We start from the raw sequence: 16090 nt of genomic DNA on the forward strand, positions 1-16090 counted from the left end.
TCGATGGTCAACCTGGGCGGGCATCAAAGGAACGACCGGCACAGCACCAAGGGCTCTCTCCCTAATGCCGCAGGACACACAAATCATGTATATTAATATATACCAGCATCCTGGTGATCGAGGCCATCGATTACTTCCTGCAGCAGTCGGATCATGCCCAGTCCATCGATCTGTGCATCTACCAGGCTTGCCTGATCAAACAGCTGGCCAACTACGGCATTGATCCTCGTCCCAGTCTGCAGTGCTTGCTTCGCGTATTGCATGCGACTCGGGAGCATACGCGGAATCACTACCATGTGCTCTTGGTTCTGCTGGCGGAAGTGCTGCACGTCTTGTCCCCCTTCTACTTGGCCGACTTGCTGCGGATCATTGTCTTCGTGGTCGTGCAGGAGTGCTGTGGCCATGAATACATTCTGAACATGTGTCTGGATGGCATCATTCAGTGGATGTCTCAGACTGCATTCATACACGCCGAGGGGCTGGCTCTGGCTAACCAGATAGTGCAGCGTGTGCTCGACCTCCAACAGTCGGATGAGGGCGAGCGGATATCCACCAAGCAACTGAAGCCGGCCCACATGCGCAACTATCATCCGGACATTGCGATTGCATTTGATCTGGCCAATCTTGTGGAGTCGTTCGATGCCTCCGAGAATCAGGATGTTTTCGCCTTTGTCGACGCCCTAAATGTCAAGTCAAACACGGTCTTCTGCCAGCGCCTCCATCTCTTCTTGCGCGCCCTCTTTCTGTCCCGACAACCGCCCGTTGACTGCTGGTTCAAGATCTACGTGGTGATTCTGCAGACCATTAAGGTAAACGAGGGCATCGCCTACGACTTCCTCATGACCTACATCTTCAAGCTGGCCCACGAGAACAATCCTGAGCTGCAACTGGAGTTGCTTCGAGGTCTGCCCCATTTTGCCGTATCCAAGGTGAGCTCTCAAATGAACATCACTTGAATCTTCCACTGAAACATGTCCCGTTTTGCGAAGGACAACGTGCCCATGATTCTGAACACCATTCGAAATCTGTCCACCGAGAATGGTACCTTCTGTGTGGACCTGTATCTACGACTGTGGCGCGTGGAGTCGCGCACCTATCCCTTCCTGCTGAAGCAAGTGGCTCAACCGCTGCCGGAGGGCGATAAGCGCTGGGAGCTTCAAGTAGCCCGAGCACATGCCATGCGGGAAATCTGCCAGGAAAAGTAGCCCACAAATTTATACCGATCTTGTATCCTTTTTCTAATCTTATACCCATCTTTTGCAGGCCAACATTGCATGGATCGGAGCTGCTACCTCACCTTAGCAATACGTTAAACAGCTGCACCGATGAATCGGGGGATCTGGCTACGTCTCTGGCGTTGGATGCTCTTTATGCCTTGTGTGACAGCCACACTGTCAATATTGCTTCCACCTGGCACGCTCTGGGCAGCAAGTTTCGCGGCGAACAGCGTCCACAGACCCTTAGGTCTCTGTACCATTTCTTTGGCTTGGTTCCGCTGCTGCAGACACCCACACTGGAGTACGAGAAAGTTGCGGATGATGCCCTAGAGCAGCTGTGGCAGGCCATCAGTCGACCGGGAACAGATGCGGCACAGGTTCGCAATGCTCTGGCAGCCCTAAAGAGCTATGAGCCAGGAAGCACGCTCAACCTGCGGCACATTCCGGCTCAGTTTCGTTTTGAGATTGTCGGTGGAGCAGTGGGAGGACTTAGTGGCCGAGAGGTGGTGGATCTGCAGGAAGAGACCGTCCCCGGCGAGGTGTGGGTGCAGCTACTACAGAAGATTCGCCCGGAATGTGGAGATGCAGCAGCTGATCTGATTTCCCATCACATAAGCAACGAAATAAACGGCTTTCGGAGCGGAGTCTACCGCCTGCCCGAGGGCAAGCCGGAACCACGCAAGCTAGTGGGTTTGTTCGGGACCCTCCCGCTCCGTGCAGTAACCAACTACATGGTGAGCCAGGCCCGCTTCGGAGACTACGTGTCAGAGCCCTATGCAGTGACCTTTCCCCTTAGGGCGCTGTCCAATAAATTTCCCAAGCCGATACCACCGCTCGATTGGAGCTGCTTGACGAGCTTCTTTCACCTATCCTTCGATGCGAGGAAGTACTGCATCATGATAGCCAAGAATCAGGCGTCGAGCTCAGGCACAGCGAAGCGTTTGCTAGAGAACTTCCTGGTAGAATTCGAGTCTGATTGCTTCGAGGAGGATCTGCTGTTACTGTTCTCACTGCTACCGGAGATCGCCAGCAACGTGGGCCTTCAGATCATAAAGAACTTTGCCGAGAAAGTGGCTGTCTATTGCTTCAAAGAGTCACAGATAAACGACTTTGTCGAGGGTGAGTTTACACTTTTTATACCCGATACTCAAAATGAGTATTGGAGTATATTAGATTTGTGGTAAAAGTGGATGTGTGTAACGTCCAGAAGGAATCGTTTCCGACCCCATAAAGTATATATATTCTTGATCAGCATCAATAACCGAGTCGATTGAGCCCTGTCTGTCTGTCCGTCCGTCCGTCTGTCCGTCTGTCCGTCCCCTTCAGCGCTTAGTGCTCAAAGACTATAAGAGCTAGAGCAACGTTGTTTTGGATCCAGACAAAAATATTTCAAAACTTCGCCCCGCCCACTTCCGCCCCCACAAAGGACGAAAATCTGTGGCATCCACATTTTTAAAGATACGATAAAACCAAAAACGCAGAATCGTAGAGGATGACTATATGTTCTAGAGTGTAAAATCTCAACCAGATCGTATAATTATTATAGCCAGAATCAAGAAAACAATTTCATTCTTTCTCGCTCTGTTTCATGTACGAAAATCTGGGGCATCCACAAATCTGAGAGACTATTAAGGCTAGAGTAACCAAATTTGGTATCCGCACTTCTGTTAGATCTCACTATAAAACGTATATCTCAGAATTTCGCCCCACCCCCTTCCGCCCCCACAAAAGACGAAAATCTGTTGCATCCACAATATTGCAGATTCGAAAAAACTAAAAACGCAGAATCATAGATAATGACCATATCTATCAGATTGCTGAATCTGGATCAGATCGGATCATTTTTATACCCAAAAGGAACAAATCAATTTGTACTGGCTACGCAGCGCCCGACGTCACGCTCAGACTGAATTTCCTTTTTCTCTCTCGCACGCACTCTTTGTCGTGTCGTTTAATATTAGCGGCGTCTGCCCGAGGAGAGCCATACTGACTAAGTATCGGGTATAACTGTAGAGTTGCGGTGTCCGCAGCAACTCACAACGTTCCCCCTCGTTTTTGCTTGCTTTTTGTCCAGGCGATGACCTTGTATCATCTTGTTTGCAGGATGCCTTTTTGAAAAGTTTTTGGACAGCGTCAAGTACATTTTCACGGGAAAGTGCGACCTACCACCCGAAGTGTTGGATGTTTTCACACTGATTGTAGAGCGCTACATGGACTCGATGAATCTGGACTCGAGGCTGTTTGAGCGCTACACAGAGGTGGTGGCCGTTTTGCATCCGAATGCCATCGACGGGCTGACCACGCCCGCCAATTGGTGGGAGACGCCCATAGGCAAGCTAAAAAAGGCCACCATCATCCGATGCTATCTGGTGCTGTATAACGAGAAGTTGCCCAACCCACTCAAATGGCTGACGCCCATTATTGATGCCTACGAGAAGCGCACGGAGGAGCGCTCCTTCTTCTATCGCCACTTGGCTGCCACTCTGTATGCCTTTGGAAGCGATGAACATGCCTGTAACTGGATCATGGAAATATTCCTGGAGATCCAGATGCTGCTGGCCGAGGCCTCCAACAAGGAGAAGGTTAACAGGGCACTCTATCTGCTGGACATCTTTGTTCTGGCCGTGGATGTGCTCTCCAGCTGTGCCGTGCTGCTGGGCAGTGTCGATGTGGTGGCCACAGACGATAAGCAGCGACTCAATCTCTTTCCCGAGAGCTTGCAGTATCTGTGCGACCACATATTCTGGAAGGACCATGAAGCAAAGGTGAGTGAAGAAGACTCAACTATATGCCACTTTCTTGATCATTTTTGTATCGACTTTCAGGTCTATGAATTCCTATTTAATCTATATATGTATGTTTATGGCTTACTCAACTTCAATCAGTGTTGTTTGCTAAACAGTCATTGTAAGTTCGAGGACAGTAACATTGTCCAATCTAAATCCTGGACAAGAGTTGTGAGTCATGCAGCAATGCTTTTTTTGCTTCACCTTCTGCTCGGGCTATTCAAAATCGATGGTCAACCTGGGCGGGCATCAAAGGAAGGACCGGCACAGCACCAAGGGCTCTCTCCCTAATGCCGCAGGACACACAAATCATGTATATTAATATATACCAGCATCCTGGTGATCGAGGCCATCGATTACTTCCTGCAGCAGTCGGATCATGCCCAGTCCATCGATCTGTGCATCTACCAGGCTTGCCTGATCAAACAGCTGGACAACTACGGCATTGATCCTCGTCCCAGTCTGCAGTGCTTGCTTCGCGTATTGCTTGCGACTCGGGAGCATACGCGGAATCACTACCATGTGCTCTTGGTTCTGCTGGCGGAAGTGCTGCACGTCTTGTCCCCCTTCTACTTGGCCGACTTGCTGCGGATCATTGTCTTCGTGGTCGTGCAGGAGCGCTGTGGCCATGAATACATTCTGAACATGTGTCTGGATGGCATCATTCAGTGGATGTCTCAGACTGCATTCATACACGCCGAGGGGCTGGCTCTGGCTAACCAGATAGTGCAGCGTGTGCTCGACCTCCAACAGTCGGATGAGGGCGAGCGGATATCCACCAAGCAACTGAAGCCGGCCCACATGCGCAACTATCATCCGGACATTGCGATTGCATTTGATCTGGCCAATCTTGTGGAGTCGTTCGATGCCTCCGAGAATCAGGATGTTTTCGCCTTTGTCGACGCCCTAAATGTCAAGTCAAACACGGTCTTCTGCCAGCGCCTCCATCTCTTCTTGCGCGCCCTCTTTCTGTCCCGACAACCGCCCGTTGACTGCTGGTTCAAGATCTACGAGGTGATTCTGCAGACCATTAAGGTAAACGAGGGCATCGCCTACGACTTCCTCATGACCTACATCTTCAAGCTGGCCCACGAGAACAATCCTGAGCTGCAACTGGAGTTGCTTCGAGGTCTGCCCCATTTTGCCGTATCCAAGGTGAGCTCTCAAATGAACATCACTTGAATCTTCCACTGAAACATGTCCCGTTTTGCGAAGGACAACGTGCCCATGATTCTGAACACCATTCGAAATCTGTCCACCGAGAATGGTACCTTCTGTGTGGACCTGTATCTACGACTGTGGCGCGTGGAGTCGCGCACCTATCTCTTCCTGCTGAAGCAAGTGGCTCAACCGCTGCCGGAGGGCGATAAGCGCTGGGAGCTTCAAGTAGCCCGAGCACATGCCATGCGGGAAATCTGCCAGGAAAAGTAGCCCACAAATTTATACCGATCTTGTATCCTTTTTCTAATCTTATACCCATCTTTTGCAGGCCAACATTGCATGGATCGGAGCTGCTACCTCACCTTAGCAATACGTTAAACAGCTGCACCGATGAATCGGGCGATCTGGCTACGTCTCTGGCGTTGGATGCTCTTTATGCCTTGTGTGACAGCCACCTGTCAATATTGCTTCCACCTGGCACGCTCTGGGCAGCAAGTTTCGCGGCGAACAGCGTCCACAGACCCTTAGGTCTCTGTACCATTTCTTTGGCTTGGTTCCGCTGCTGCAGACACCCACACTGGAGTACGAGAAAGTTGCGGATGATGCCTAGAGCAGCTGTGGCAGGCCATCAGTCGACCGGAACAGATGCGGCACAGGTTCGCAATGCTCTGGCAGCCCTAAAGAGCTATGAGCCAGGAAGCACGCTCAACCTGCGGTACATTCCGGCTCAGTTTCGTTTTGAGATTGTCGGTTGAGCAGTGGGAGGACTTAGTGGCCGAGAGGTGGTGGATCTGCAGGAAGAGACCGTCCCCGGCGAGGTGTGGGTGCAGCACTACAGAAGATTCGCCCGGAATGTGGAGATGCAGCAGCTGATCTGATTTCCCATCACATAAGCAACGAAATAAACGGCTTTCGGAGCGGAGTCTACCGCTGCCCGAGGGCAAGCCGGAGCCACGCAAGCTAGTGGGTTTGTTCGGGACCCTCCCGCTCCGTGCAGTAACCAACTACATGGTGAGCCAGGCCCGCTTCGGAGACTACGTGTCAGAGCCCTATGCAGTGACCTTTGCCCTCAGGGCGCTGTCCAATAAATTTCCCAAGCGATACCACCGCTCGTGGATGCTGACGAGCTTCTTTCACCTATCCTTCGATGCGAGGAAAGTACTGCATCCGCATCATGGAGAGCCAAGATAGCTCGAGCATCATGGCACCGATTGCGGCGGAAATCGGCCAGGAAAAGTAGCCACAAATTTATTACCGAATCTGTATCCTTTTTCTAATCTTTATACCTCATCTTATTTTGCAGGCCAACATTGCATGGATCGAGCTGCTATCACCTTAGCAATACGTTAAACGCTGCACCGATGAATCGGGATCTGGCTACTTCTCTGCGCTTGGATGCTCTTAGCCTTGTGTGACAGCCACACTGTCAATATTGCTTCCACCTGGCACGCTCTGGGCAGCAAGTTTCGCGGCGAACAGCGTCCACAGACCCTTAGTCTCTTGTACCATTTCTTTGGCTTGGTTCCGCTGCTGCAGACACCCACACTGGAGTACGAGAAAGTTGCGGATGATGCCTAGAGCAGCTGTGCAGGCCATCAGTCGACCGGGAACAGATGCGGCACAGGTTCGCAATGCTCTGCAGCCCTAAAGAGCTATGAGCCAGGAAGCACGCTCAACCTGCGTACATCCGGCTCAGTTTCGTTTTGAGATTGTCGGTTGAGCAGTGGGAGACTTAGTGGCCGAGAGGTGTGATCTGCAGGAAAAGACCGTCCCCGCGAAGGTGTGGTGCAGCCACTACAGAAGATTCGCCCGAATGTGGAGATGCAGCAGCTGATTGATTCCCATCACATAAGCAACGAAATAAACGGCTTTCGGAGCGAGTCTACCGCCTGCCGAGGCAAGCCGGAGCCACGCAAGCTAGTGGTTTGTTCGGGACCCTCCCGCTCCGTGCAGTAACCAACTACATGTGAGCCAGGCCGCTTCGGAGACTACGTGTCAGAGCCCTATGCAGTGACCTTTGCCCTCAGGGCGCTGTCCAATAAATTTCCAAGCGATACCACCGCTCGATTGGAGCTGCTTGACGAGCTTCTTTCACCTATCCTTCGATGCGAGGAAGTACTGCATCATGATAGCCAAGAATCAGGCGTCGAGCTCAGGCACAGCGAAGCGTTTGCTAGAGAACTTCCTGGTAGAATTCGAGCCTGATTGCTTCGAGGAGGATCTGCTGTTACTGTTCTCACTGCTACCGGAGATCGCCAGCAACGTGGGCCTTCAGATCATAAAGAACTTTGCCGAGAAAGTGGCTGTCTATTGCTCAAAGAGTCACAGATAAACGACTTTGTCGAGGGTGAGTTTACACTTTTTATACCCGATACTCAAAATGAGTATTGGAGTATATTAGATTTGTGGTAAAAGTGGATGTGTGTAACGTCCAGAAGGAATCGTTTCCGACCCCATAAAGTATATATATTCTTGATCAGCATCAATAACCGAGTCGATTGAGCCCTGTCTGTCTGTCCGTCCGTCCGTCTGTCCGTCTGTCCGTCCGCTTCAGCACTTAGTGCTCAAAGACTATAAGAGCTAGAGCAACGTTGTTTTGGATCCAGACTTTTGTGATATGTCACTGCTACAAAAATATTTCAAAACTTCGCCCCGCCCACTTCCGCCCCACAAAGGACGAAAATCTGTGGCATCCACATTTTTTAAAGATACGATAAAACCAAAAACGCAGAATCGTAGAGGATGACTATATGTTCTAGAGTGTAAATCTCAACCAGATCGTATAATTATTATAGCCAGAATCAAGAAAACAATTTCATTCTTTCTCGCTCCGTTTCATGTACGAAAATCTGGGGCATCCACAAATCTCAGAGACTATTAAGGCTAGAGTAACCAAATTTGGTATCCGCACTTCTGTTAGATCTCACTATAAAACGTATATCTCAGAATTTCGCCCCACCCCCTTCCGCCCCCACAAAGGACGAAAATCTGTTGCATCCACAATATTGCAGATTCGAGAAAACTAAAAACGCAGAATCATAGATGACCATATCTATCAGATTGCTGAATCTGGATCAGATCGGATCATTTTTATACCCAAAAGGAACAAATCAATTTGCACTGGCTACGCAGCGCCCGACGTCACGCTCAGACTGATTTTTCTGTCTCTCTCGCACGCACTCTTTGTCGTGTCGTTTAATATTAGCGGCGTCTGCCGGAGGAGAGCCATACTGACTAAGTATCGGGTATAACTGTAGAGTTGCGGTGTCCGCAGCAACTCACAACGTTCCCCTCGTTTTTGCTTGCTTTTTGTCCAGGCGATGACCTTGTATCATCTTGTTTGCAGGATGCCTTTTTGAAAAGTTTTTGGACAGCGTCAAGTACATTTTCACGGGAAAGTGCGACCTACCACCCGAAGTGGTTGGATGTTTTTCACACTGATTGTAGAGCGCTACATGGACCGATGAATCTGGACTCGAGGCTGTTTGAGCGCTACACAGAGGTGGTGGCGTTTGATGGATGACGGGCTGACGGGTTGGGGGAGAATAGGCAGCTAAGCCAATCTCCGATGCTATTGTGCGTATCGAAATTCAACTCATGCTGAGCCTTATTGATCCTACGAGAAGCGCACGAGGAGCGCTTCCTATCGCACTTGCTGACTCTGTACTAACGATGAACATGCTGTAAGATCATGGTATCGGGACAGATGCTGCTCCGAGTACGGGAGGTTAACAGGGCACTCTATCTGCTGGACATCTTTGTTCTGGCCGTGGATTGCTCTCCAGCTGTGCCGTGCTGCTGGGCAGTGTCGATGTGGTGGCCACAGACGATAAGCAGCGACTCAATCTCTTCCCGAGAGCTTGCAGTATCTGTGCGACCACATATTCTGGAAGGACATGAACAAAGGTGAGTGAAGAAGACTCAACTATATGCCACTTTCTTGATCATTTTGTATCGACTTTCAGGTCTATGAATTCTATTTAATCTATATATGTATGTTTAATGGCTTACTCAACTTCAAATCAGTGTTGTTTGCCTAAACAGTCATTGTAAGTTCGAGACAGTAACATTGTCCAACTAAATCCTGGACAAGAGTTGTGAGTCATGCAGCAATGCTTTTTTTGCTTCAACTTCTGCTCGGCTATCAAAATCGATGGTCAACCTGGCGGGCATCAAAGGAAGACCGGCACAAGCACCAAGCTCTCTCCCTAATGCCGCAGGAACACACAAATCATGTATATTAAATATATACCAGCATCCTGGTGATCGAGGCCATCCGATTACTTCCTGCAGCAGTCGGATCATGCCCAGTCCATCGATCTGTGCATCTACCAGGCTTGCCTGATCAAACAGCTGGCCCTACGCAATGATCTCGTCCCAGTCTGCAGTGCTGCTTGCGTATTGCATGCGACCAGCATACGCGAATCACTACCATGTGCTTGTTCTGCCTGCGGAAGTGCCTGCACGTCTTGTTCCCTTCTACTGGCCGATTGCTGCCGATCATTGTCTTCGTGGTCGTGCAGGAGTGCTGTGGCCATGAATACATTCTGAACATGTGTCTGGATGGCATCATTCAGTGGATGTCTCAGACTGCATTCATACACGCCGAGGGGCTGGCTCTGGCTAACCAGATAGTGCAGCGTGTGCTCGACCTCCAACAGTCGGATGAGGGCGAGCGGATATCCACCAAGCAACTGAAGCCGGCCCACATGCGCAACTATCATCCGGACATTGCGATTGCATTTGATCTGGCCAATCTTGTGGAGTCGTTCGATGCCTCCGAGAATCAGGATGTTTTCGCCTTTGTCGACGCCCTAAATGTCAAGTCAAACACGGTCTTCTGCCAGCGCCTCCATCTCTTCTTGCGCGCCCTCTTTCTGTCCCGACAACCGCCCGTTGACTGCTGGTTCAAGATCTACGAGGTGATTCTGCAGACCATTAAGGTAAACGAGGGCATCGCCTACGACTTCCTCATGACCTACATCTTCAAGCTGGCCCACGAGAACAATTCTGGATCCAGGCGCATGGACCTTGTATCATCTGTGTTTGCAAGGATGCCTTTTTGGAAAAGTTTTGGACAGCGTCAAGTAAACATTTTTCACGGAAAAGTGCGATTCCTGACCACCATCGAAAGTCGTTAGCGATGTATTTCACACTGATTGTAGAGCGCTTACATGGACTCGATGAATCTGGACTCGAGGCTGTTGAGCGCTACACAGAGGTGGTGCCGTTTTGCATCGAACCATCGACGGGCTGACCACGCCCGCCAATGGGGAACGCCCATAGGCAAGCTAAAAAAGGCCACCATCATCCGATGCTATCTGGTGCTGTATAACGAGAAGTTTGCCCAACCCACTCAAAATGGCTGACGCCCATTATTGATGCCTACGAGAAGCGCACGGAGGAGCGCTCCTTCTTCTATCGCCACTTGGCTGCCACTCTGTATGCCTTTGAAGCGATGAACATGCCTGTAACTGGATCATGGAAATATTCCTGGAGATCCAGATGCTGCTGGCCGAGGCCTCCAACAAGGAGAAGGTTAACAGGGCACTCTATCTGCTGGACATCTTTGTTCTGGCCGTGGATGTGCTCTCCGCTGTGCCGTGCTGCTGGGCAGTGTCGATGTGGTGGCCACAGACGATAAGCAGCGACTCAATCTCTTTCCCGAGAGCTTGCAGTATCTGTGCGACCACATATTCTGGAAGGACCATGAAGCAAAGGTGAGTGAAGAAGACTCAACTATATGCCACTTTCTTGATCATTTTTGTATCGACTTTCAGGTCTATGAATTCCTATTTAATCTATATAAGCACAGCTCCATGCCGTCGGACTATGCAGACGTATTCAAGGAGGCAATCATTTGTTCCCGAACAAACCATACTTCGACCACAAAGGTGTCTGGACCAAATACGTAGGCCTGCGTAAATGAACACGACGAACACACCGCATTTAACACTCCAACCCACGCCTAAAGTGCACTTACTGGTTAACGATCACCGAATACCGTCAATGTTAGTCATCTTTTGATAGCAAACGCATTCTTTGTTATTTATATGTGTTTAAAGAACATTAAATGCATTTTTGCGCACAGTATTTGAATTTAAATGTTTCCAGTGCGGTTATCGCACAAAAATACCACACGACAGCTCGATAGTCGATAGTATCGATAGTCAAAGTTGAATTCGTCAGTATATAAATGGTATATTTTATAAATTAAACGATATATTTTAGTATATTTCTGAGGGTTGGACGGTATATTTTAACGATAAATCCGCGGCCACACTGATATCAATATTTTTAATATATTTATTAAAAAAAATGCAGATAAATTAAAAAAAGTGTAATTAAAACGTATTATCAGTGCGTGTCACGTGCTGCAATCCCGATCGGCTGTGAAGCAACCTTGAAGCTCTCTCCCTAATGCCGCAGGACACACAAATCATGTATATTAATATATACCAGCATCCTGGTGATCGAGGCCATCGATTACTTCCTGCAGCAGTCGGATCATGCCCAGTCCATCGATCTGTGCATCTACCAGGCTTGCCTGATCAAACAGCTGGCCAACTACGGCATTGATCCTCGTCCCAGTCTGCAGTGCTTGCTTCGCGTATTGCATGCGACTCGGGAGCATACGCGGAATCACTACCATGTGCTCTTGGTTCTGCTGGCGGAAGTGCTGCACGTCTTGTCCCCCTTCTACTTGGCCGACTTGCTGCGGATCATTGTCTTCGTGGTCGTGCAGGAGCGCTGTGGCCATGAATACATTCTGAACATGTGTCTGGATGGCATCATTCAGTGGATGTCTCAGACTGCATTCATACACGCCGAGGGGCTGGCTCTGGCTAACCAGATAGTGCAGCGTGTGCTCGACCTCCAACAGTCGGATGAGGGCGAGCGGATATCCACCAAGCAACTGAAGCCGGCCCACATGCGCAACTATCATCCGGACATTGCGATTGCATTTGATCTGGCCAATCTTGTGGAGTCGTTCGATGCCTCCGAGAATCAGGATGTTTTCGCCTTTGTCGACGCCCTAAATGACAAGTCAAACACGGTCTTCTGCCAGCGCCTCCATCTCTTCTTGCGCGCCCTCTTTCTGTCCCGACAACCGCCCGTTGACTGCTGGTTCAAGATCTACGAGGTGATTCTGCAGACCATTAAGGTAAACGAGGGCATCGCCTACGACTTCCTCATGACCTACATCTTCAAGCTGGCCCACGAGAACAATCCTGAGCTGCAACTGGAGTTGCTTCGAGGTCTGCCCCATTTTGCCGTATCCAAGGTGAGCTCTCAAATGAACATCACTTGAATCTTCCACTGAAACATGTCCGGTTTTGCGAAGGACAACGTGCCCATGATTCTGAACACCATTCGAAATCTGTCCACCGAGAATGGTACCTTCTGTGTGGACCTGTATCTACGACTGTGGCGCGTGGAGTCGCGCACCTATCTCTTCCTGCTGAAGCAAGTGGCTCAACCGCTGCCGGAGGGCGATAAGCGCTGGGAGCTTCAAGTAGCCCGAGCACATGCCATGCGGGAAATCTGCCAGGAAAAGTAGCCCATAAATTTATACCGATCTTGTATCCTTTTTCTAATCTTATACCCATCTTTTGCAGGCCAACATTGCATGGATCGGAGCTGCTACCTCACCTTAGCAATACGTTAAACAGCTGCACCGATGAATCGGGGATCTGGCTACGTCTCTGGCGTTGGATGCTCTTTATGCCTTGTGTGACAGCCACACTGTCAATATTGCTTCCACCTGGCACGCTCTGGGCAGCAAGTTTCGCGGCGAACAGCGTCCACAGACCCTTAGGTCTCTGTACCATTTCTATGGCTTGGTTCCGCTGCTGCAGACACCCACACTGGAGTACGAGAAAGTTGCGGATGATGCCCTAGAGCAGCTGTGGCAGGCCATCAGTCGACCGGGAACAGATGCGGCACAGGTTCGCAATGCTCTGGCAGCCCTAAAGAGCTATGAGCCAGGAAGCACGCTCAACCTGCGGCACATTCCGGCTCAGTTTCGTTTTGAGATTGTCGGTGGAGCAGTGGGAGGACTTAGTGGCCGAGAGGTGGTGAATCTGCAGGAAGAGACCGTCCCCGGCGAGGTGTGGGTGCAGCTACTACAGAAGATTCGCCAGGAATGTGGAGATGCAGCAGCTGATCTGATTTCCCATCACATAAGCAACGAAATAAACGGCTTTCGGAGCGGAGTCTACCGCCTGCCCGAGGGCAAGCCGGAGCCACGCAAGCTAGTGGGTTTGTTCGGACCAGCCCGCTCCGTGCAGTAACCAACTACATGGTGAGCCAGGCCCGCTTCGGAGACTACGTGTCAGAGCCCTATGCAGTGACCTTTCCCCTCAGGGCGCTGTCCAATAAATTTCCCAAGCCGATACCACCGCTCGATTGGAGCTGCTTGACGAGCTTATTTCACCTATCCTTCGATGCAAGGAAGTACTGCATCATGATAGCCAAGAATCAGGCGTCGAGCTCAGGCACAGCGAAGCGTTTGCTAGAGAACTTCCTGGTAGAATTCGAGCCTGATTGCTTCGAGGAGGATCTGCTGTTACTGTTCTCACTGCTACCGGAGATCGCCAGCAACGTGGGCCTTCAGATCATAAAGAACTTTGCCGAGAAAGTGGCTGTCTATTGCTTCAAAGAGTCACAGATAAACGACTTTGTCGAGGGTGAGTTTACACTTTTTATACCCGATACTCAAAATGAGTATTGGAGTATATTAGATTTGTGGTAAAAGTGGATGTGTGTAACGTCCAGAAGGAATCGTTTCCGACCCCATAAAGTATATATATTCTTGATCAGCATCAATAACCGAGTCGATTGAGCCCTGTCTGTCTGTCCGTCCGTCCGTCTGTCCGTCTGTCCGTCCGCTTCAGCACTTAGTGCTCAAAGACTATAAGAGCTAGAGCAACGTTGTTTTGGATCCAGACTTTTGTGATATGTCACTGCTACAAAAATATTTCAAAACTTCGCCCCGCCCACTTCCGCCCCCACAAAGGACGAAAATCTGTGGCATCCACATTTTTAAAGATACGATAAAACCAAAAACGCAGAATCGTAGAGGATGACTATATGTTCTAGAGTGTAAAATCTCAACCAGATCGTATAATTATTATAGCCAGAATCAAGAAAACAATTTCATTCTTTCTCGCTCTGTTTCATGTACGAAAATCTGGGGCATCCACAAATCTGAGAGACTATTAAGGCTAGAGTAACCAAATTTGGTATCCGCACTTCTGTTAGATCTCACTATAAAACGTATATCTCAGAATTTCGCCCCACCCCCTTCCGCCCCCACAAAAGACGAAAATCTGTTGCATCCACAATATTGCAGATTCGAAAAAACTAAAAACGCAGAATCATAGATAATGACCATATCTATCAGATTGCTGAATCTGGATCAGATCGGATCATTTTTATACCCAAAAGGAACAAATCAATTTGTACTGGCTACGCAGCGCCCGACGTCACGCTCAGACTGAATTTCCTTTTTCTCTCTCGCACGCACTCTTTGTCGTGTCGTTTAATATTAGCGGCGTCTGCCAGAGGAGAGCCATACTGACTAAGTATCGGGTATAACTGTAGAGTTGCGGTGTCCGCAGCAACTCACAACGTTCCCCCTCGTTTTTGCTTGCTTTTTGTCCAGGCGATGACCTTGTATCATCTTGTTTGCAGGATGCCTTTTTGAAAAGTTTTTGGTCAGCGTCAAGTACATTTTCACGGGAAAGTGCGACCTACCACCCGAAGTGTTGGATGTTTTCACACTGATTGTAGAGCGCTACATGGACTCGATGAATCTGGACTCGAGGCTGTTTGAGCGCTACACAGAGGTGGTGGCCGTTTTGCATCCAAATGCCATCGACGGGCTGACCACGCCCGCCAATTGGTGGGAGACGCCCATAGGCAAGCTAAAAAAGGCCACCATTATCCGATGCTATCTGGTGCTGTATAACGAGAAGTTGCCCAACCCACTCAAATGGCTGACGCCCATTATTGATGCCTACGAGAAGCGCACGGAGGAGCGCTCCTTCTTCTATCGCCACTTGGCTGCCACTCTGTATGCCTTTGGAAGCGATGAACATGCCTGTAACTGGATCATGGAAATATTCCTGAAGATCCAGATGCTGCTGGCCGAGGCCTCCAACAAGGAGAAGGTTAACAGGGCACTCTATCTGCTGGACATCTTTGTTCTGGCCGTGGATGTGCTCTCCGGCTGTGCCGTGCTGCTGGGCAGTGTCGATGTGGTGGCCACAGACGATAAGCAGCGACTCAATCTCTTTCCCGAGAGCTTGCAGTATCTGTGCGACCACATATTCTGGAAGGACCATGAAGCAAAGGTGAGTGAAGAAGACTCAACTATATGCCACTTTCTTGATCATTTTTGTATCGACTTTCAGGTCTATGAATTCCTATTTAATCTATATAAGCACAGCTCCATGCCGTCGGACTACGCAGACGTATTCAAGGAGGCAATCATTTGTTCCCGGAACAAACCATACTTCGACCACAAAGGTGTCTGGACCAAATACGTAGGCCTGCGTAAATGAACACGACGAACACACCGCATTTAACACTCCAACCCACGCCTAAAGTGCACTTACTGGTTAACGATCACCGAATACCGTCAATGTTAGTCATCTTTTGATAGCAAACGCATTCTTTGTTATTTATATGTGTTTAAAGAACATTAAATGCATTTTTGCGCACAGTATTTGAATTTAAATGTTTCCAGTGCGGTTATCGCACAAAAATACCACACGACAGCTCGATAGTCGATAGTATCGATAGTCAAAGTTGAATTCGTCAGTATATAAATGGTATATTTTATAAATTAAACGATATATTTTAGTATATTTCTGAGGGTTGGACGGTATATTTTAACGATAAATCCGCGGCCACACTGAT

At 49.3% G+C, this 16090-nt stretch overlaps 2 pseudogenes; both read left to right on the plus strand.

Moving 5' to 3' along the window:
* Positions 1–3: 3 nt before the first annotated feature.
* On the plus strand, positions 4–11263 carry LOC117187859 (annotated as a pseudogene).
* A 322-nt stretch (positions 11264–11585) lies between these two features.
* Positions 11586–15902, plus strand: LOC117187860 (annotated as a pseudogene).
* Positions 15903–16090: the final 188 nt, after the last annotated feature.

Source organism: Drosophila miranda, chromosome 3, assembly GCF_003369915.1.
Source record: "Drosophila miranda strain MSH22 chromosome 3, D.miranda_PacBio2.1, whole genome shotgun sequence".
Classification (NCBI taxonomy): domain Eukaryota; kingdom Metazoa; phylum Arthropoda; class Insecta; order Diptera; family Drosophilidae; genus Drosophila; species Drosophila miranda.